Source organism: Prionailurus viverrinus, chromosome X (assembly GCF_022837055.1).
Source record: "Prionailurus viverrinus isolate Anna chromosome X, UM_Priviv_1.0, whole genome shotgun sequence".
Lineage (NCBI taxonomy): Eukaryota > Metazoa > Chordata > Mammalia > Carnivora > Felidae > Prionailurus > Prionailurus viverrinus.
The window spans coordinates 97661065-97685831 of record NC_062579.1 but is presented as its reverse complement, the minus strand read 5'-3'; the positions used below and the strand labels follow the sequence as shown (position 1 = coordinate 97685831).

Here is a 24767-nt window from a genome sequence, read left to right as displayed (position 1 = left end):
ACTTTACAAACAACCCTAGGAGCTGAAGATTGGAGTTTCAGGATTGGGTGACTTTCTCTGAACCAGAGCCACCACTATGTGCATGCACCTGTGGGAGAGGGGCCAGCCCTGGGGTGCAGTAGCAATCTCAGGGGTGCACTGGGAGAGAACAGTCCCTTCCCTTGACTACTGTGGGAAGAGGGTATATTGCCAATCCAAGGACAAAAGACAATGCAGGCACCAGCCAGAGGCCCTTTATCAGGTGGGCAGAATGGCGCTACCCCAGAACTGGGTCCATGGGGTGAAGGATCAGTCAAGATATCAGGTCTCAATCCCAGCCTAGTGCTTAGGAGGCACAGCAGAACTGTGCTGCAGTACTGGCTGACTGCCTGCACTACTCTGTGAGGGCTACCCGTACAGCATAGTTTGAGACACCTGGTCCAAGGAGGAAAAATTGTGGTGTTGCCATTTTTCTCCCCATCACCAACACAGTGGGGCTTTAGGGAACAGGACAGCAGCCCCCAGTGGAGGCAGGACCACTTACAACAAGCCCCGCCACTCCGTGCCTGGTAACTGCTTACCTACAGGAGTGAGATTGATACTGAGTGAACCAGATTGCCTCTCCTCCAGACCAGCACAGCTACAGGTCCCAAGCACCAACATACAAGTGTTCTGCAGTTTTGTATGTTAGTCTGTTTTTTTTCCCTCTTCTTTCTTTCCTTCTCCTGTCCTTTCTTTATCTTTCTACCCTTCTCTTCACCCCGCCTTTGAAATCAGGCTCATAGTTTGATTTCATTTTTAATCAATTCTTATTATATATATATAATAAACCTTTCTTTCTCTCTATTTCTTTTCTTTCTCTGTTATGGTTTGTATTATCAAGCATTTTTTTCTCTATTCTTTTTACACCTTTTCTGTATCTCTTTCTTCTTTATTTTCCTCTCTCCCTCTGGGTTAAGCCTCATAGTTTCTTTGATTCTCTGTCTGGTCTTTTTTTTCTTTTCTCCTCTTTCATTTCCCTCTTTGTATAGGATAAGGTTTCTCCCCTACCTTTCCTTTTTTCCGGGGTTTCTTCAACAATCAAACCTGTGGAAGGTCCAAACAATCCACCACTACAAGCAGTGGGATAGAGCAGCCAATTATGCAGCAATAGAGTGAATGCAACACACTCCAAAAACACTTCTTAAAGTGCCAGGCCCTGGAGAGTGTATGACCTCTTTTTAATATAGTAGTATCTGCAGGTGCAGGACACATAACAACCTATTAAAACATGTGAAAGACAGAAATTTAGCCAAAATGATGAAATGGAAGAATTCTCAAAAGAAATTCTAGGAAGGAATGGTAGCCAGAGAATTGCCCAAAACAGATATAACAGATATAAAACAAGAATTTAGAATAACAGTCATAAGACTAATAGCTGGGCTTGAAATAAGCATAGAAGACACCAGAGAATCTATTGGTGTAGATATACAGGACCTAAGAAATAGTCACAATGAATTAAAAATGGTGTAAATAAAATGCAAAATAAACTAGATAAAGTGACAGCAAGGGTAGAAGAAGGAAAGAATAGGTTAAATAGAAAATAAAATTACAGAAAATGATGAAGCTGAAAAAAAGAGGGAAAGGAAATTACGAGACCATGAGGGGAGAATTAGACACCTAAGTGATTCAATGAAAATAAATAGTACCATATCATAGGAGTTCAAGAAGATGAATAAGAAGAGAGAGAAAGGGGAAGAAGGTTTATTTAAACAAATTATAGCTGAGAACTTCCCTAATCTGGAGAAGAAAACAGACATGCAAGACCAAAAGTCACAGAGAACTCCCTTCAAAATCAACAAAATTGGAAAAAACACAAAGATAAAGAGAGAATTCTGAAAACAGCTAGGGAAAAATGGGCCTTAACCTACAAGGGTAGACACATAAGTTTATAAGCATACCTGTCTACTGAAACTTGGGACGCCAGGTGGAGTGGCAGGAAATATTCAATGTGCTGAATAGCAAAAATATGCAGCAAAGAATTCTTTACCCAACAAAGCTGTCATTCAGAATAGAAAGAGAGATAAAGACTTCCCAGACAAACAAAACCTAAACATGTTCATGACCACTAAACCAGACTTACAGGAGATCCTAAGGTGGACTCTGAGTGGAAAGCAGCAAATACTACAAAGGACTGGAGATATCACCACAAACACGAAACCTACGTATAACACAATGACACTAAATCCATGTCTTTCAATAATCACTCTGAATGTAAATGAACTAAATACTCCAATCAAAAGACATAGACAGAGCCGGGCACAGCTGCTGGTACTAAACACAGGGCCTGAGAGTTGATAAGCCTCTTTTGTGAACGGTTTCCTTATGGCAAAGTGGAGGGCGACCCTCTTTGGGCTGCGTGCATGTGATAGGAAAGCTGCAGGCAAGAAGAAGAACCATAGTAAAGGAAGTGTAGGGACTGGTAGCTCTGCCTTCAGGAGTCACCAACCCAAAGTTGCACCTGGACCCAGAGATAGAAAGGAAGTTCATGAGGTCTTCTGGATCTGCACATTTGCTGAGGCTGTATTGTACTGTGCAATCCTTCCACCCCAGGATATGTAGATTTATTTAAGGTAACACTCTTCTGCTCTTACCCCGATCTATGCTACTTCAGAATTAAGAGAACTTATTCAATGCAAAGAAATAAATTAAGAAGATGGTGGAGTAGCATGGAAGTTTTCTGCTTCTCTTGTCCCTGAAATGCAGCTATATCAACACCAAACCATCTTCCACACCTAGAAAATTGATCTGAGGATTAAGACAACAATCTGCAAAACTTGAGCCACAGAACTCAGCAGGTACACGGCGCAGAGAGGTGAACTGGGGGACAGAGAAGCTGTGGAGGGTAGGGAGCTGTTTTTTCTTGCAGAGAGAGGATGGAGACAGGTGGAGAGTACAGGAATAGCACTCCCCCCCCCCAAAAAAAAAAGCAGCTAGAGAGAAAGAGAAAGAGTGGAAACACCCATAATGGACTGAACAAAAAGGGGAGAAAGGAGAAAGGAGAGGGTCTAAATACTATTAGGACTCTATAAACAGGGAAGCACAGACTCTGAAACTCCACAGTGCAATACCTGACAGAGCTCTGGTGGGTAAGGTAAATCCCTAGAAGCACACAGCGAGGTCTGAAGTCTCCTTGAGCCACTTGGGGAGAGGCAGTTCCCCTACTGAGAGAAAGTTTGGTAGAGGCTGTGCAGCCTCCCCACAAGCAAAGGTTCCAGTGGACCCCAAAGAACAGCCACGTTTACTGGTGTTGTAATAAGGATGTTAGGGAGTGGTGAAGTCTGGCACCAGATATCTATTGTGATTTATAATAATCCCTGAAATGCTGCTGCTACATGATCACACAAACTTTTTCTGGGGTGGGCTAGAACCTGGCCACACACTCTGGATATCTGCAGCAGCACATTTGCATGAACGTTCCTGAGGGCAGGCAGCAGGGTTGGATGAAGCAGAACAGCAAATCATCGATATAGAGGACAAACGTATAGAGAAAAATGAAGCAGACAAAAAAGGAAACCAAGGCAAAAAAGCACAATATAAGAATTAAAGAACTCAGTGACTCATTAAAAAAAGAATAAAATCCAAATCATGGGGGTCCCAGAGGAAGAAGAGAGAGAAATAGGGGTAGAAGGGTTATGTGAGCAAATCATAGTAGAATACCTTCCAAACCTGGGGAAAGACAGACATAAAAATCCAAGAAGCAGAGAAAAGTCCCATTAGATTCCACAAAAACCGACCATCACAAAGTCATATCATAGTCAAATTGACAAAATACTCAGGCAAAGAAAGAATCATTAAAGCAACAAGGGATAAAAAAGTCCTTAACATACAAGGGAAGACAGATAAGGTTTGTAGCAGACCTATCCCCAGAAACTTGGCAGGCGAGAAAAGAGTGGCAGGATACATTAAATGTGCCGAATCAGAAAAATACGCAGCAAAGAATTCTTTATCCAGCAAGTCTGTCATTCAAAATAGAAGGAGAGATAAAGAGCTTCACAGAAAGACAAAAACAAAAGGAGTTTGTGACCACTAAACTAGTCCTGCATGAAATTTTAAGGGGGAATTTCTGAGGGGATAAAAGACAAAACAAAACAAAAATACCAAAAGTAACAAAGACTAGAAAGGGCCAGAGAATACCACCAGAAACTCCAACTCTACAGAAAACACAATGGCAATAAATTCATATCTGTCAGTATTCACTCTTAATGTCAATGGACTGAATGCTCCAATCAAAATATTTAGGGTAACAGAATGAATAAGAAAACAATATTCATCTATATGCTGTTTACAAGAGACCCATCTTCAACTTAAAGACAACCTCAGATTGAAAGGAAGGGAGTGGAGAACCATCTATCATACTAGTAGTTGCCAAAAGAAGGTGGAGTAACCACACATATCAGATAATCAAGATTTTAAAATAAAGACTGTAACAAGAGATTAAAAAGGGCATTATATCATAATCAAGGGGTCTATCCATCAAGATCTAACAATTGTAAACATTTATGTTCCAAACGTGGTAGAATCCAAATACATAAATCAATTAATTATGAATATACAGAAACTCATTGGAAATAAAACCATAATAGTAGAGGACTTCAAAATCCCACTTACAACAATGGACAGATCATCTAAACAGAAAATCAATAAGGAAATAATGCCTTTGAATGACACACTGGACCAGATGGACTTAACAGATATATTCAGAATATTTCATCCTAAAGCAGCAGAATAGACATTCTTCTCGAGTGCACCTGGAATATTCTCCAGAATAGACCACGTACTGGGACACAAATCAGCCCTGAACAAGTACAAAAAGATTGCGATCTTAACGTGAGTATTTTCAGACCACAACACAGAAATCAACCACAAGAAAAAAATTTGGAAAGACAACAAATATTTGGAGACTAAAGAAGAGACTATGAAAGAATGAATGCACTAACCAATAAGTTAAAGAGGAAATAAATAATTACATGGAAGCCAATGAAAATTATAACACCACAGCCCAAAAACTCTGGGATGCATCAAAGACGTTCATAATAGGGAAGTGTATAGCAATCCAGGCCTTCTTAAAGAAGGAAGAAATATCTCAGATACACAACCTAATCTTACACCTTAAAGAGCTGGAAAAAGAACAGGAAATAAGATCCCAAAACAGCAGAAAATGAGAAATAATAGATTAGAGCAAAAAGCAGAAATTAATTCTATTGAAATAAATTTTAAAAATAGTAAAATATATCAAAGAAACCAGGAGCTAGTTCTTTGAAATAATTGACGAAATTAATAAACCCCTGCCAGTTTGCCCAAAAAGAAAAAGGAAATGAGCCAAATAAAATCACAAATGAAAGAGGAGAGATCACAACCAATACTGAAGGAATACAAACAATAATAGGAGAACGTTGTGAGCAATTATATGCCAATAAATTGGGCAATATGGAAGAAATGGGCAAATTCCTAGAAACATAAACTACTAAACTGAAACAGGAAGAAATAGGAAATTTAAACAGACCCATAGCCAGTAAAGAAATGTAATTACTAATCAAAAATCTGCCCCCCCCAAAAAAAAAGAGTCCAGGGATGGATGGCTTTCCAGGGGAATTCTACCAAACATTTAAAGAACAGTTAACACCTATTCTTTTGAAGCTGTTTCAAAAAATAGAAATGGATGGAAAACTTCCAAACTCATTCAATGGAGCCAGCATTACCTTAATTCCAAAACCAGACAAAGACCCCACCTAAAAGGGGAACTACAGGCCAACTTCCCTGATGAACATGGATGCAAAAATTCTCAACAATATACTAGCCAACAGAATACCCAACAATACATTAAAAAATTTTATTCTTCATGATAAAGTGGTATTTATACCTGGGATTCAGGGTTGGTTCAATATCTGCAAAGCAATCAATGTGATACATCACATCAATAAAGAAAAAGACAAGAACTACATGATCCTCTCAATAGATGCAGAGAAAGCATTTCACAAAGAACAGCATCCTTTCTTGATAAAAACCTTTAAGAAAGTAGGGATAGAATGGTCAAACCTATAGATCACAAAAGTCATATACAAAAGATCCAGCACTAATATCATTAACAAAGGGTAAAAACTAAGAGATTTCCCCATAAGGTCAGGAACATGACAGGGATGTCCACTCTCACCATTCATACTATTCAACATAGTATTGGAAGTCCTAGCCTCAGCAATAAAACAACACAGGAATAAAATGTATACAAATAGGCAAAGAGGAAGTCAAATTTTCACTCTTTGAAGACAACATGATACTCTATATGGAAAACCCAGAAGATTCCACCAAAAAACTGTTAGAACTGATCGATTAATTCAGCAAAGTAGCATGATACAAAATCCATGCACAGAAAGTGGTTGCCTTTCTATACACCAATAATGAAGCAACAGAAAGAGAAACCAAGGAATCTATTCCATTTACAATTTCACCAAAACCCATAATAGTACCTAGGAATAAACCTAACCAAAGAGATGAAAAATATATACACAGAAAACTATAGACAGCTTGTGAAATAAATTGAAGAAGACAGAAAGAAATGGAAAGATATTCCATGGATTCCATGGATTAGAGAACAAACATTGTTAAAATGTCTACACTACCCAAAGCAATCTACATATTCAGTGCAATCCATATTCAAATAACACCAGCATTCCTCACAGAGATAGAACAAACAACCCTAAAATTTGTATGGAAGCAGAAAAGACCCCAAATAGCCAAAGCAATCCTGAAAAAGGAAACCAAAGCTGGAGGCATCACATCTCAGACTTTTAGATGTATTACAAAGCTGTAATCATCAAGAAAATATGGTACTGCCACAAAAACAGACACTTAGGTCAATGGAATAGAATAGAGAACCCAGAAATGGACCCACAAACATATGGCCAACCAAATTTTAACAAAGCAGGATATAATATCCAGTGTAATAAAGACAGTCTCTTCAAGAAATGGTGATGGGAAAACCTGACAGTGACTTGCAGAAGAATGAACCTGGACCATTTTCTTACACCATACACAAAAACAAACTCAAAATAGATGAAAGACCTAAATGTGAGACAGGAAACCATCAAAATCCTAAAGGGGAAAACAGGAAAAAAACTTCTTTGGCCAAGGCCACAACAACTTCTTACTCAACATGTCTCCAGAGGCAAGGGAAACAAAAGCAAAAATGAAGTATTGGGACCTTGTCAAGATTAAAAGCTTCTGCACAGTGAAGGAAACAATCATCAACTAAAAGGGACAGAATGGGACAAGATATTTGCAAATGACATATCAGATAAAAGGATAGTATCCAAAATCTATAAAGAACCTATCAAACTCAACACCCCCTCCCCCTCAAAATAATAACCAAGTGAAAAAAATGGGAAAAAGACATTAAATAGACACTTCTCTAAAAAAGACATCCAGATGGCTAACAGACACATGAAAAAATGTTCAACATCACTCATCACCAGGGAAATACAAATTTAAACCATAATGAGATAGCATCTCACACCAGTCAGAATGGGTAAAATTAACAACTGGGGCAACAACAGATGTTGAGGAGGCAGAGAAAGAAGATCACTTTTGTACTGCTGGTGGGAATGCAAACTGGTGCAGCCACTCTGGAAAACAGTATGGAGAGCCCCCCAAAAGTTAAAAATAGAACTTTCCTATGACCCAGCAATTGCACTACTAGTTATTTATCCGAGGGATATAACTATGCTGTTTCAAAGGGGCACATGCACCCAATGTTTATAGCAACACTATCAACAACAGCCAAAGTATGTAAAGAGCCCAAATGTCCATTGACAGATGAATGGATAAAGAAGTTCTGGTATACACACAGACACACACACACACACACACACACACAATGAAATGTTACTCAGTGATCAAAAAGAATGAAATCCTGTCATGTGCAACAATGTGGATGGAACTAGAAGGTATTATGGTAATCGAAATTAGCTGGTCAGAGAAAGACACCTATCATATAACTTCACTCATATGTGGAATTTAAGATACAAAATAGATTAACATAAGGAAAGGGAAGCAAAAATATAAAAACAGGGAGGGGGACAAAAAAAAGACTCTTAAATATAGGGAACAAACTGAAGGTTGCTGGGAGGTTTTTGGGTAGAGTGATGAGCTAAATGGGTAAGAGGCATTAAAGAAGTCATTTGTTGGTGTGAGCACTGGGTGTTATATATAGGGGATGAATCACTGGAATTGACTCCTGAAATAATGATTTCACTATATGCTAACTAACTTGGATGTAAATTAAGAAATAAAAAAGAAAAATGAAGAAAAAGACATAGGGTATCAGAATGGTTAAAAAATGATATTCATCTATATTCTGCCTACCAAGGACTCCTTTTAGATCAGGATACCTGCAGATTGATAGTGAGGAGATGGAAAACCATGTATCATCATACTGGATGTCAAAAGAAAGTCAGAGTATACATACTTATATTAGGAAAACTAGATTTTATTTATTTATTTATTTTTTTTTTTTAGGAAAACTAGATTTTAAAACAAAGACCATAACAAGAGATGAAGGAGGGTATTATATTACAATTAAAGGGTTTATTAATCAAACAGAGCTACTAATTGTAAATATTTATTCCTCCAACATGGAACACCCAAATATATACATATATATGTATATATATGTACATAATATATATGTATATGCATATGTATATGTATATGTATATATGTATATACATATGTATACATATAATACATATGTATAATTATATGTATACATATAATATATGTATACATATAATATATATTATTATATATGTATAATATATATGTATATATGTATATATATGTATATAATTATATGTATACATATAATACATAATATTATATGTATATGTATATGTATATGTATATGTATGTATATAATATATATAATATATATGCAATATATATATGTTGAACAAAATCACGAACAAAAATAAATGTATAGATAATAATATCATGATTTTAGGGGACTTTAATACTGCACTTACAGCAATGGACAGACCATCTAGGCAGAAAATAAATAAGGAAACAACAGCTCTGAATGACACATTGGACCAGATGGCCTTAACAGATATATTCAGAACTTCTTATCCAAAAGCAGCAGTATACACATTCTTCTCTAGTGCACATGGAACATTCTCCAAAATAGATCACACACTGGGTCACAAAACAGTCCTCAACAAGTATATAGGGATTGAGATCATACCATGCATATTTTCAGATCACAACGCTATGAAACTTGAAATCAACCACAAGAAAAAATTTGGAAAGCCCCCAAATACATAGAAATTAAAGAACATCCTACTAAAGAATAAATAGGACAACTAGGAAATTAAGGAAGAAATTAAAATTTCTATGGAAGAAAATGAAAGTGAAAACATGACATTCCAAACCCTTTGAGATTCAGCAAAGGCAGTCCCAAGAGGAAAACACATTGCAATTCATGAGTATCATAAGAAACAATTAAAGTCCCAAATACATAACTTAATCTCACGCCTAAAGGAATTAGAAAGGCATCAGCAAAGAAAGCCCAAAGCCAGCAGCAGAAGAAAAATAAGAAAGGTTAGAGCATAAATAAACAATATAGAATCCCCCCCAAAAAAACAGTAGAACAGATCAATGAATCTAAAACTTGTTTTTTTTCTGAAAGAATAGAAAAAATTGATAAACCCTTAGCTAGACTTCTCAAACTGAAAGAGAGATGACCCAAATAGATAAAATCACAAATGGAAGAGGAGAGATCACAAACAACACCACAGGAATACACTTTTTTAAAAACTCTATGAAAAATTATATGCTAACACACTGGACAATTTGGAAGAAGTGTACAAATTTCTAGACACCCATAACCTACAAAACTCAGATGGGAAGAAAGAGAAAATTTGAACAAACTCCTAACCAGTGAAGACATTGAATCAGTTATCAAAAATATCCCAACAAATAAGAGTCCCAACAAATAAGATGGCTTTCCCAGGGAATTTTACCAGATATTTAAAGAAGAGTTAATACCTGTTCTTCTCAAGCTGTTCAAAAAAAAATAGAAATGGAAGGAAAGATTCTCAAGTCATTCTGTGAAGCCAGCATTATCTTGACTCCCAAAGCAAAGATCCCGCTAAAAAGGAGAATTACAGTCCAATATCCCTAATGAACCTGGATGCAAAAATTCTCAACAAGGTACTAGCAAATCAAATACGACACTATATTAAAGGAATTATTCACCACAGTCAAGAGGGATTTTTTTCCTGTGCTGCAGGGCTGGTTCCATATTTGCCAATCAGAAGAAAGGATAAGAGCCAAATGATCCTGTCAATAGATGCAGAAAAAGCATTTGACAAAATGCAGCATTCTTTCTTAATAAAAACCTTCAAGAAAGTTGGGATAGAAGGAACATACTTAAACATCATAAAAGCCATATATGAAAGGCCCATGGCTAATATCTTCTGCAATAGGAAAAACTGAGAGCTTTCCGCTGACATCAGGAACATGATGGGGATGTCCACTTTCACCACTGTTGTTTAACATAGTGTTGGAAACCTAGCCTCAGCAATCAGACAACAAAATGAAACAAAAGTCATCCGAATTGGCAAAGAAGAATAAACTTTTAACTTTTGCAGATGACGTGAGAGTCTACTTGGAAAACCTAAAAGGTTTACCAAAAAACTGGTAGAACCGATACATGAATTCAGCAAAGTCACAGGATATAAAATCAAGGTACAGAAATCTGCTGCATTTCTATACACCAATAATGAAGCAACAGAAAGATATTAAGGAATCAATCTCATTTACAATTGCACCAACACCCATAAAATACCTAGGAATAAGCCTAACCAAAGAGGTAAAAGATCTGTACACTGAAAGTTTATGAAAGAAATTTAAGACACAAAGAAATGGAAAAACACTCCATGCTCATGGATTGGAAGAAAAAATATTGTTAAAATTTCGATACTACCCAAAAGAATCTACACATTCAATGAAATCCCAATCAAAATAGCACCATCATTCTTCACAGAGCTAGAACAAACAATCCTAAATTTGTATGGAACCACAAAAGTCCTTAAATAGTCAAAGTAATATTGAAAAAGAAAACCAAACCTGGAGGCATCACAATCCCAGACTTTAGCCTGTATTACAAAGCTGTAATCATCAAGAAAGTATGGTATTGGTACAAAAAAAAATACACATAGACCAGTGGAACACAATAGAGAACCCAGAAATGTGCCCACAAATATATGGACAACTAATCTTTGACAAAACAGGAAAGAGTGCCCAATGGAAAAAAGACAGTGTCTTTAGCAAATGTGCTGGGAGAACTGGACAGCAACATGCAGAAGAATGAAACTGGACCACTTTCTTAGACTATACACAAAAATAAAATAAAGATGGATAAAAGACCAAATGTGAGACAGGAAACAGTCAAAATCCTACAGGAGGAAACAGGCAGCAAACTCTTTGTCTTTGGTTGCAGAAATGTCTTACTTGACATGTATCCAAATGCAAGGGAAACAAAAGCAAAAATGAACTACTGGGACCTCATCAAAATAAGAAGCTTCTGCACAGTAAAGGAAACAATCAACAAAACTAAAAGGCAACTGACGGAATGGGAGAAATTTGCAAATAACATAACACATAAAGGGTTAGTATCTAAAGTCTATAAAAAACTTACCAAACTCCTCACCTGAAAAACAAATAATCCAGTGAATTGATGGACAGAAGACATGAATAGATACTTTTCCAAAGAAGACATTCAGATACCAAACAAACACATGAAAAGTGCTCAACTTCACTCATCATCAGGGAAATACAAGTCAAAACCACACTGAGATGCCACTTCACACCAGTCAGAGGGACTAAAATTAAGAACTCAGGAAACGACAGATGTTGGCAAGGATGGAGACAAAGGGAACCATCTTGCACTGCTAGTGGGAATGAAAACTGGTGAAGCCACTCTGGAAAACAGTATGGAGGTTCCTTAAAAAATGAAAAATAATTACCCTATGACACAGAACTAGCACTACTAGGTATTTATCCAAAAGATACAAGAGTGCTGATTCCTAGGGGCACAAGTATCCCAATGTTTATAGCAGCACTATCAACAATAGCCAAATTATGGAAAGAGCCCAAATGCCCATCACCCGATGAATGGATAAAGAAGTGGTATATATATACAATGGAATACTACTCGGTGATGAAAAAGAATGAAATCTTGCCATTTGCAATAACATGGATGGAACTGGGGGCTATTATGCTAAGTGAAATAAGTCAGTCAGAAAAACACAGATATCATATTGTTTCACTCATATGTGGAATTTTAGAAACTTAACAGAAGACCATAGTGTAAGGGAAGGGAAAATAAGATAAAAACAGAGAGGGAGGCAAACCATAAGAGATTCTTACAGAAAACAAACTGATGGTTGATGGGGGTGGGAAGTGGGGGGATGGGAAAATGGGTGATGGGCATTGAGGAGGGAAATTTTCGATGAGCATTGGGTGTTATATGGAAGACATGAATCATGGGAACCTATTCCTGAAGCCAAGACTACACTGTATCTTAGCTACCCTAACAATAAATTGAATAAACAAATAAATAATTAAATAATTAAAATATCAAAGCTAAAAAAATAATAATAAAATGCTTTTTAACACTCAAAATTGATTCTAGAATGATGCATTGTCTAAAATAATATTGACAACTAGTGATTTTTAAGAGCAAAATAAAAATCAAGTACTTTATCATTCTGAAAAATAAAAAAAAGAAAGAAATGTACATGTGGCTTACCTGATTCTTGTGTTTCAAAGTATCTCACAGGCTTCAGTCAAGATATTAGCCAGGTCTGTGGTCATCTCAAGATTCAACTGGAAAGAAATTAGTCTCTAAGTTCACTCATTTGATGGTTGGAAAGATTTATTTGAGTGTTGTTTGACTAAGAGCTGCAGTTTCTTGCTGGTTATTGACTGAACGTTGCCTGAGTTCTGCAGTATGTAAGCCTCAGGAAGGTTTACAGCAAGCTAAGATGACAGTTTTACAGTGAGCAAGTGAGAGCAAGAGAATGTCACAGTCTGAAATCACAGACTTTTGTAATGTAGTCTTGGAAGTGACATTCTATCACCTTTGCCATATTTAGTTCAAGGCAAGTCACTAGATCCTACCCATAATCAAGTGAAAGAGGTTATACAAAGAGTGATCTTCTTTTTCTCTTCTCTGTAATATTGTGTATTGTTTTTATGTATTTTCCTTAGGTCTATTATTGTTTAATAGTTTTTTCTTCAACATAATATAATAATACATTTTTCTTTAAAATATAATATATGGCCTAATACATTGATACCTTGATATCAAGTCTGTTAATCTTTATATGAATAAAAAATAAATTTCAAACATATTATATATTAAATATGTATAATAAGTATATAGTAAAACCTTGGGTTCCACATAACTTGTTCTATAAGTGTTCCCCAAGATGAGCAAACGTTTCTACTAAATTTTAACTTGGTAAATGAGCAGTGTCTTGCAATACAAGTAGCTCATGATGCCTAACATCACATGATCACAACTGAGCCAATGGCTCTTGAAATTCCCTTTAATTGTTTTGCATTACAAGCATGTTTCCAGAATGAATTACATTCGCAAACCAAGGTTTTACTGTATATGTTTTAAATATATTATATTATATTATTTTATTTTACAATACAATGTGTCATAAATATAATTAATATAATATATATTCCATAATGCATGCTGGGCCTGGAGCTGATAAAGTTAACCCATATACCAGAAACTATTTTAACAAGGGGAAATAATGGATAGCCCTCAATCTAAGTCTCCATGAGGGGACTACAAAGGCTTGAAGGTAAATCCACAGCATAAACAACTGGAAGACTTAGGGAAATAAATTAAGACAGGAAATTCAGACTGTTTTGATCAATGGCACATCAAAATCTAAGCAGACCCAAGTCAAACAATTACAAGTTATTAGGGCAAGTAACAAGATGGAGGAATAGTAGGGTGACCCTGCGCTTGCTTCATCACTTGAACACAGACAGATTAACATCAAATATTTTTGAACACCTAAGAAATTGATTAGAGGATCAGAGAACAATCTACACAATTTGAAGGAGAGAATGTGTCAGGTAAGAGTTGTAGAGACATGAATTAGGGGAGATAAAAGACATGGTGCTGCAGAGAGGAGGGAACACTTCTCATGGAGAGAAGAGAAAGAAAGAAGGGGAGAGAGAGCAGTGTGTTAACATAAGAAAAACACTTCCCCAAAACCATCACCTGGGGAATCGAGAGCAGCTCACTGTTGCAAGTTTTTTATAAGCAGTAGTGTTCAAATTCTGAGGTTTTAGAAGTCTATGTCATTCATGAGAGTCAAGCCATGTGGGCAGCAGTGCTCCTGCAAAGGAGAGTTCAGGCCAGGGAGTGGAGAGCACAGTCCAAGGATTCCCCGGGTTGCACAGGAGAGACTGTTCTTCTTTCTGGAGTACATTTGAAAGAGGTTTTATTGCCTCCACCAGGACAAAGGACTCCATGGGTGCCATTGAGTGGCCTTACATCAGCAAAGGACAGAAGCCCATACAGAGGGCAAATAACCTCGTGGCTACTTTTTGCTGTGCTTCGCCGTAACTTCCAAGCACCCGGGCAGTCATGTGACTGATTTTCAGGAACGCCAGACACAGTGCTGCAGGGCTCTCCTTTGGAGGAAAGGAGCAGGTCCATGCTATACGGTGTCCTTTAAGATTTGAAGTTTTTAATCCTAGTTGCACCAGGGATAAAACACAGGAGAATTGCAGTGTGGGGCATGCTGAAAGGGTGGGCACAGACAAAGGGAGGGCAGAGATCTGACACAAGCCTGAGACACAGGACGGGAGATTGTTCACTTTTCCATGAGGGCATCCTGAACAGCAGCAGGCATGAGCTCCCCTCTCCAAGAATGAGAGAGCAGGATGACACCATCTTCTTACCACCCACCAGCACAGTCAAATTTCAGTGAGCAACACAGCAACACAAACCCCACTCCACTGTGCACTGCAGGTACATCTTTACTAGGGCAGGGCTGACTGTGAGCCAGCGCAGCAGGCCTCTCTCCCACAGGACCAGCACAGGCCCCTCACATGCACCAAGTCTACTGATCATAGAGTATTCCAAAGTGTCAGCTTCAGTTCTGGTGGAAATAGGACAAGGTTTTCTTTTTTTTCTTTTCTTCATTTTTTCTTGGAATCAGGCTTATAGTTTTTGTCTGTTTTTTTCATTTTCTTTTCTCTTTTTTGGATCAGGTTTCTTCTTATTTTTTTGTTTTGCATTCTTTTCTTTTGGAATCAGGCTTATAGTTTTTTTGTGTTAATTTTTTTGTTTGTTTTTATTTATTTTCCTTTTCACTTTTTAAAAAATCAGCTTTCATATATATAAATATAAATTATATTTAAGTTTCTGTATTTATATTTATATTTATTTATATATATTTATTATTTATTATTTATTTATTATAATATGTATTTATTATATGAATATATAAATAAATATTTATTATAATGTATGAATATTATTTATTATTATATAATTTATATTATATATTATATGTAAATATATAATATATAATATATAAATGTATGTTATATATGATATATAAATATATTATATAATATATTTTATATTATATCATATTATATTAAATATAATATAATATATTATATCATATTATATTAAATATATTCATATATTATATATGTTATATATTATATTATATATAACTACACATTTATATAATATATATTTATATATATTTTTATATATTAAATATGCTTTATATGTTATATATTAAATATATTTTATATCTTATATATTATATTATATATAATATATTTTATTTATATTATATATAATATATAAAATATATATAATATATTATATTATATATATGTAATATATTATATATATATATATATATATATAAAATCAGGCTTATTTTAATAAACAAATCAAAGCACAACTACTTAAAGGTAGTAACATTCCCCACTGCAAGCAAGGAGGAACTCTGCAGAAGATTCACCTGAGGGAAAGAGCAGCCAAAATAATAACAGATTGCCCATAGGATACATAAGAAATACTTCCTGGAGTACCAGGCCCTGGACAGTGTACCCTTTCTTAATACAGCTATCAGGAACAAGAAATATAATAAGCTTTCATAACATGCAAAATATAGAAACCTAGACAAAATGACAAGATGGAGTATTTCTCCCCCAAAGAAAGATCAAGAAGAAATCACTGCAAACACTTACTCAAAACAGTCATAAGCAATATATCTGAACAAGAACTTAAAACAAAGGTCATTAGATTACTAGCTGGGCTTTAAAGAAGCATAGAAGACACTAGAGAAACCCTTGCTGCAGATATCAAAAACCTAGAAATTAGGCTGCAATACAAAAATGTTTTAACTGAGATGCAAAATTGGATGTAATCACAACAACAATAGAAGAAGCAGAGGAATGAATAGGTGATATAGAAGATAAAATTATGGAAAATAATGAAGCTAAAAAGAAGAGACAAAGTAAATTATTAGATCATGAATACAGACTTAGGGAACTCAGTGACATCATAAGGAATCGTAATATCCATATCATAGAAGTCCCAGAATAAAAGTGGGAAAAAGGAGCAGAAGGTTTATTTGAACATATTATAGATGAGAACATCTGTAATCTGCAAAAGAAAACAGGCGTTCAAGTCCAAGAGGCACAGAAGCCCCCTCAAAATCAACAAAAACAGGTCAACACCAACACTTCATAATAAAATTTGCAAAATGCAAAGACAAAAAGAGAAATCTGAAAGCAGCTAAGGACAAAAGTTCCCTAACCTATAAGGGTAGACACATAAGGTTAGCAATAGACCTGTCTACAGAAACTTGCCAGGCCAGAAGGGAATGGCATAATATATTCAATGTGCTAAGTAGAAAAAAATACAGCCAAGAATACTTTATTCAGCAAGGCTGTCATTCACAATAGAAAGAAAGGTAAAGAGTTTACCTGACAAGCAAAAACTAAAGGAGTTCATGAACAGTAACCAGTTCTGCAAGAAATATTAAAGGGGACCCTTTGAAACAGGAAAGAGATACCAAAAGAAACAAAGACAAGACAGGAGCAGAGACAATCTACAGGAACAATGACTGTAGAGGTATACAGTGGCACTATCTATCTATCTATCTATATGATTATATAGTCCATTTACATTCAAAGCAATTACATTACTAATGGACTAAATAATCCAATCAAAAGGCATAGGGCAGCATTATGCATAAGCTTAAAATCATCAGATTAAGAGAAATAATAAAGATTAGAGCAGAAATAAATGATATAGAAAGAAAAAAATAAACAGGAGAATAGATCAATGAAACTAGGACCTGGTTCTTTGAAAAAATTAACAAAATTGATAAACCTATAGACAGCCTTATCAAAAATAAAAGAGAAATGACCCAAATAAAATCACAAATAAGTGAAGAGTGATCACAACCAACACCATAGAAATACAAACAATTATAGTAGAGTATTATGAGAAATTTTATGAAAATTAATTGGTCGATCGCTTCTCGGCCTTTTGGCTAAGATCAAGTGTAGTATCTGTTCTTATCAGAAAATTAATTGGTCAATCTGGAAGAAATAGATAAATTCCTAGAAACATATAAACTACAAAAACTGAAACAGATAGAGATAATTTGAACAGATCCATAATCAGCAAAAAAGTTGAATCAGTAATCAAAAGTCTCCCAATTAATAAGAGTCCATGGCCAGATGGTTTCCCAAGGGAATTCTACAAAACTTTTAAAAAAGAGTTAATACTTATTCTTCTGAAACTGTTCCGAAAAATAGAAATGAAAGGAAAACTTCCAAACTCATCCTATGAGGCCAGTATTACCTTGATTCCAAAACCAGGCAAAGAACCATCTTAAAAGGAGAGTTACAGGCCAATATCCCTGAAGAACATGGACGCAAAAATTCTCAACATACTAGGAAATCAAAACCAACATTGCATTAAAGGAATTATTCACCACAATCAAGAGGAATTTATTCATGGGTTGTGGGGGTGGTTCAATATCTGCAAATCAATCAACATGATACATTACATTAAGAAAAGAAAGGGGGGTGCCTGGGTGGCGCAGTCGGTTAAGCATCCGACTTCAGCCAGGTCAAGATCTCGCGGTCCGTGAGTTCGAGCCCCGCGTCAGGCTCTGGGCTGATGGCTCAGAGCCTGGAGCCTGTTTCTGATTCTGTGTCTCCCTCTCTCTCTGCCCCTCCCCCGTTCATGCTCTGTCTCTCTCTGTCCCAAAAATAAATAAACGTTGAAAAACACACTGTTAAAAAAAAAGAAAAGAAAGGATAAGTACCATATGATCCTCTCAATAGATGGAAAAACAGCATTTGACAAAATACAGCAAATTTCTTGATAAAAACCCTAAAGAAAGTAGGGATAGAAGGAATATACTTCAACATCATAAAGGTCATATATGAAAAACCCACAGCTAATATAATCCTCAATGGGAAAAACTGAAAGCTTTCCCCCTAAGGTCAGGAATATGACAGGGAGGTCCACTCTCACCACTGTTGTTCAACATAGCAGTGGAAGTCCTAGCCTCAGCAATCAGACAACAAATAGAAATAAAAGACATCCAAATCAACAACAAAGAAGTCAAACTTTCGTTCTTTGCAGACAACATGATACTCTATGTATAAAACCCAAAGTCTCCACCAATAAACTGCTAGAACTGATACATGAATTCAATAATTTGCAGGATAGAAAATTAATGTACAAAAATATGTTGCATTGCTGTATAGCAATAATGGAACAGCAGAAAGTAAAATCAAGGAATCGGTCCCACTTACAATTGCACAAAACCCATAAGTTACCTAGGAAAAAAAACTAACTAAAGAGGCAAAAGAGGGGCGCCTGGGTGGCGCAGTCAGTTAAGCGTCCGACTTCAGCCAGGTCACGATCTCGCGGTCCGTGAGTTCGAGCCCCGCGTCGGGCTCTGGGCTGATGGCTCGGAGCCTGGAGCCTGTTTCCGATTCTGTGTCTCCCTCTCTCTCTGCCCCTCCCCCATTCATGCTCTGTCTCTCTCTGTCCCAAAAATAAATAAACGTTGAAAAAAAATTAAAAAAAAAGAAGTTAAACTGATCACTCCTTACAGTTAAGGTGCCTGGATCCCGTGCAGGGAATCAAACACACACCCTTCCAAATGCACACCCAGCTCCCCTGAGCTATGTGCTGGGGTTGGTGGGGTCTTTGAAAAAAAAAAAAAGAGGCAAAAGATACATATTCTGAAATCTATTGAACACTTATGAAATAAATTGAAGATGACACAAAAAATGGAAAAACATTCCATGCTCATGGATTGGAACAACAAATACTTTTAAAATGTCTATACTACACAAAACAATCTACACATTTAATGCAATCACTATCAAAATAACACCTGCATTTTTCACAGAGCAAAAACAAACAATTCTAAAATTTTTATTAAACCAGAATAGTCCTTGAATAGCCAAAGTAACATTGGGAAAAAAAAAGTAAAGTGGGAGGCATAACAATTCTGGACTTCAAGTTGTATTACAAAGCTGTAGTCATCAACACAGTATGGTACTGACACAAAAATAGACATATAGGTCAAAGGAACAGAATAGGGATCCCAGAAATTGTCACACAACTATATGGTCAACTAATCTTTAGCACAGGAGGAAGGAATATCCAATGGGAAAAAAAAGACTGTCTCTTCAATAAATGGTCCTGAGGAAACTAGACAGCAACATGAAGAAGAATGAAACTGGCCCACCTTCTTGAACCATACACAAAAACAAATTCAAAATGGATGGTATTCAAAACATCTAAATATGAAAAAAGAAACCATCAAAATCCTAGAGAACACAGGCAGCAACCTCTTTGACCATGGCCATAGCAACTTCTTACTAGGATCATCTCTAAAGGCAAGAGAAACAAAAGCAAAAATGAACTATTGGACTTCATCAAGATAAAAACTTCTGCTCCGTAAAAGAAAAAAAATCAACAAAAATAAAAGGCAACCTTCATAATAGGAGAATACATTTGCAAATGACGTATCTGGTAAAGGGCTAGTATTCAAAATCTATCAAGAACTTATCAAAGTCAATACACCCCCCAAAAAATAATCCAGTTAAATAATGGGCAGAAGACATGAACAGACGTTTGTCCAAAGAAGACATACATTGAAAACTGCTCAACATCATTCATCATCAAGGAAGTACAAACCAAAACTACAACAGGATGCCACCTGACACCAAGCAGAATGGCTAAAATTAACATAGCAAACAACAGATATTGTCGAGAATGTGGAGAAAGGGGAACTCTCAGTGCTGGTGGAAATGCAAACTGGTGCAGCTGCTCTGGAAAAAAAAGTAGTGATATATACATATACACACACACAATGGAATATTACTCAGCCATCAAAAAGAATGTAATCTTGCCATTTGCAATAACATGAATGTAACTAGAGTGTTTTATGCTAAGTGTAATAAGGTGATGAGCTAATGGGTGATGGTCATTAAGGAGGGCACTTTTAGTGATGAACGCTGGTTGTTATATGTAAGTGACAAATCAATAAATTCTACTTCTGAGACCAATAGTACACCATATGTTAACAAACTTGAATTTAAATAAAAATGTGTAAGAATTTTTAAAAAATAATAAAATTTTAAGAACAATATAACCTATTAGTGCATCTGCCACTATAAGGAAATATTCTCATGAAATTAATAATAGATCCCAAACACGAATCTCAGAAGCCAAAGGCACAAAATAGGTGAGTATGGGTTGAATATTTAAAAGCTGTTAGAGCACTTGCCACCTAATTCTAAGACTCCCGTGTTAGGATAAAATGATCACAGAACTGGTTAAATGTCAATAGGTCACCTACCAATCTCAAAATTCCCATGCAATTAGGTACACTATAAAAACCACAAAATTCCCAACCTGGTGGCACATCCCTTTCAAGTATTATTTTCCCTCTGAGAGACCCAAGGCTTACCTAAAGAAATAGGATTCTCAGGTGTCAAAGAATTGAGCACACTGCTAATTTAAGTCTAAAAATTGCAGTCACAAAAGCTGTAGATAACTACAAAAATGGCAAAATCTTACTAAGACTATCTAGAATTATAATACTTATTGTGGGGAATATTCTGAAAGGGAGCAAAGTATGCCACTTTGGCATATTGATTATTTTGAATTAAAGTTACTTGAGAACCACTAGTGCAAAAAGGACAGTCTGTCCTTTGTGCCTTGAAAGCAGGAAATAAATCTCCAATGAAAGTTGCTTTATTTGTACTAGACGTGCAGAAATCTTCCTTATCACCAGAAATAGGGAATTTGGAGCCAAGAAGACTGTTTACATTGTTACTTCTTCACTAATTTGCTATCCAAGCCCAGACACCTTGTCTTTTCAATTCTTCATAAATTTATTGTTACTTTGTCTAAAAAGTATAAATGCTTCCTGCTTTGGTTGCTTCTTGGAGTTTCATATTTTTATGGGACTATTATATGTATAAAATTATGTTTGTTTTTCTCCATTAATCTCTTAAGTCAACTTAATTATTAGACAAGCCAAAGATCCTAGAAGGAAAAAGGGATTTTTTTTTTTCCTACAATTCAATTAGACAAGATCATTCATTGAAGAAGTGCACTTGAAAGTAAGGGCTAACAAATCAAAGAGAATGGGATGTCTATTTTCACTGACATGCAGAAAGCTCCAAAAGATTTCAAAATACCAAATTAGTTTCATTGAAAGATTCATCACAAAGGGCAAATGAAAAATTAAAGATACAAGAGGTACCTAAGAGACTATAAGACTAATGTGACTCTTATTACTCCCCTCTATTCTCCTTTACCTGAGCACTCAGTCTACTAATTCTCTATCTAAATTTTCTTTTCACTCTGAAGAGATTACAAGACCATAAAAAACAGTTCCCCAAGTTGGTGGCCTTACAGACATCCCCATATCTACTTTCAAAGGACCACCACTATTTGGGCCCCTCTCATAGTTGAGTGAACTCTGATGGATTCTCCAGTAAACTTCTACTAGTTATTCCCTTAAACATTAGAACTTGGCTTAGCCACCATCAGAGTGGGGGAGGTCCCAAAAATATAGCCTGACAAATGTATTTTGCACATCATTTGTGGCTGAGATCCTACCAATTGTTGCCAGATTTCAAGGAAATTGTCTATTTTTTATTTCTTTTGACTATCTTTGGTGTTAATATTGTCTCTTCCTTTATTGGCACCAAAGGGATGTTTATTACAGCCAGGAATATTTCCTGTTTGTCCTGGATGAAATCTGACAAAATATTTAAAAGGATTTTTTAAATTTTTTTTTTCAACGTTTATTATTTTTGGGACAGAGAGAGACAGAGCATGAACGGGGGAGGGGCCGAGAGAGAGGGAGACACAGAATCGGAAACAGGCTCCAGGCTCTGAGCCATCAGCCCAGAGCCCGACGCGGGGCTCGAACTCGCGGACCACGAGATCGTGACCTGGCTGAAGTCGGACGCTTAACTGACTGCGCCACCCAGGCGCCCCTAAAAGGATTTTTTAAAGTAGCCCTATGGTCAATAGTTGGCTGAAATGAAGCTGATATTCAGGTTTTAATAAGAGTGTTTTTTAGGACTTCTCCCCTAAGCTAAATGAAACTGTGTACTCAGAGGGAAAGACATTTCAAAACCAAACAGCTCTAAATCTAGAACATAGGAATCTTTTTTATTTCCATTTTTTTTCCCCTTAAATTTATTCATTTTGAAAGAAAGAGATACAGTGAGAGTCAGGGAGGGGCAGAGAAAGGGAGAGAGAGAATCCCAAGCAGGCTCTGCATTGTTAGCACAGAGGCTGATACAGGGTTCAGAATCACAAACCATGAGATCATGATCCCAGCCAAAATCAAGAGTTGGACACTTAACCACCTGAGCCACTTGGGCACCCCTCTTTTATATTTCCATCTTAATTGAAGACCTTCTTCCTGATTTAAAGAAACAAATAGGATATAATGTAGTTGGAAGAATGGGCCAGCTATTAGATATCATTCAGGTGGTAACCCAATTCTTTGAAGAATTAAAAACTGTCCTTGTTTTATAAGTTGATTATAAGAACAGAAATTAAGTCCTAAAAACAATTCAGAGCTTACTTATCCTGTTTTCTAATCCCCAAATTTTACCTATACATCTATAATGGCTTGTAGGTATGATAAAATTCTAGATTTAGGAAACAAAACTTCTTGGAGGAACTTGCATTCTTTCCCTGTTCTTTTGAGATGTAAATTTTCTTCCTGATTTTCTGTTGGGACTCTTATCTAAGCCATTTCTTTGAAATACAAAATTCCGGAGGTAATTCTTATCAGAAGAAAAAAAAAAAAGGAAAGGCTGTTTAGTAACTAAGCAAAAGAAAAATCTTAAAAATACTTATCACAGATATCGTAGAAAATTTAAGCTATCTCAGCAGGTAACCTTAACTTATTCCATCTGCCATAAACACAATTTGAAACCAACTGTTCTTTTATAAATGTGTGAGTTTTGCATTATTATACCTATTATTATAAAGCTGTATCTGTTTGCAAATGTCTCTCTGTTTATGTATGTCTATGTATGTATATTACAAATGTGTTTTTTTTTAAACTCTGGATGGTATAGCTAAAACTAATTTCAAGAGCTCTAACTGGCTTAAAGAAAATTAAACATTTATATAAGTCAAGTGTACTCTCAGAAATAAAGAAACTATCCCAAATGTTTTTCAAGTTCATATGTTTTAGGTTAATCTTTGATAAAAGCTAATTTAAATTTGTTAGTTTAATTAAAACATGTAGTTCTTTAGAATTCTCAGCATTGAATACAATGCAGACATATAACTTTTTTTCTACCTAGATTTATTAAAAGTCAAATAAGCTCACATTATCTCTGACACAGAATGCCAGCAAGAAAGATAACATGATGGTTAGCTATTTATTTTTTTTTTATTTTATTTTTTTTTTTTTAGTGTCTCATGTGTCTCTTTATTTTTTTTTTTTTTTATGAAATTTATTGACAAATTGGTTTCCATACAACACCCAGTGCTCATCCCAAAAGGTGCCCTCCTCAATACCCATCACCCACCCTCTCCTCCCTCCCACCCCCCATCAACCCTCAGTTTGTTCTCAGTTTTTAAGTCTCTTATGCTTTGGCTCTCTCCCATTCTAACCTCTTTTTTTTTTTTTTCCTTCCCCTCCCCCATGGGTTCCTGTTCAGTTTCTCAGGATCCACATAAGAGTGAAACCATATGGTATCTGTCTTTCTCTGTATGGCTTATTTCACTTAGCATCACACTCTCCAGTTCCATCCACGTTGCTACGAAAGGCCATATTTCATTTTTTCTCATTGCCACGTAATATTCCATTGTGTATATAAACCACAATTTCTTTATCCATTCATCAGTTGATGGACATTTAGGCTCTTTCCATAATTTGGCTATTGTTGAGAGTGCTGCTATGAACATTGGGGTACAAGTGGCCCTATGCATCAGTGCTCCTGTATCCCTTGGATAAATTCCTAGCAGTGCTATTGCTGGGTCATAGGGTAGGTCTATTTTTAATTTTCTGAGGAACCTCCACACTGCTTTCCAGAGCGGCTGCACCAATTTGCATTCCCACCAACAGTGCAAGAGGGTTCCCGTTTCTCCACATCCTCTC

General features: G+C 36.0%; 1 pseudogene; it reads left to right on the top strand.

Annotated features, from left to right (window-relative positions):
* The first annotated feature begins 17619 nt into the window (after positions 1 to 17619).
* Positions 17620 to 17721, top strand: LOC125158054 (uncharacterized; annotated as a pseudogene).
* Positions 17722 to 24767: the final 7046 nt, after the last annotated feature.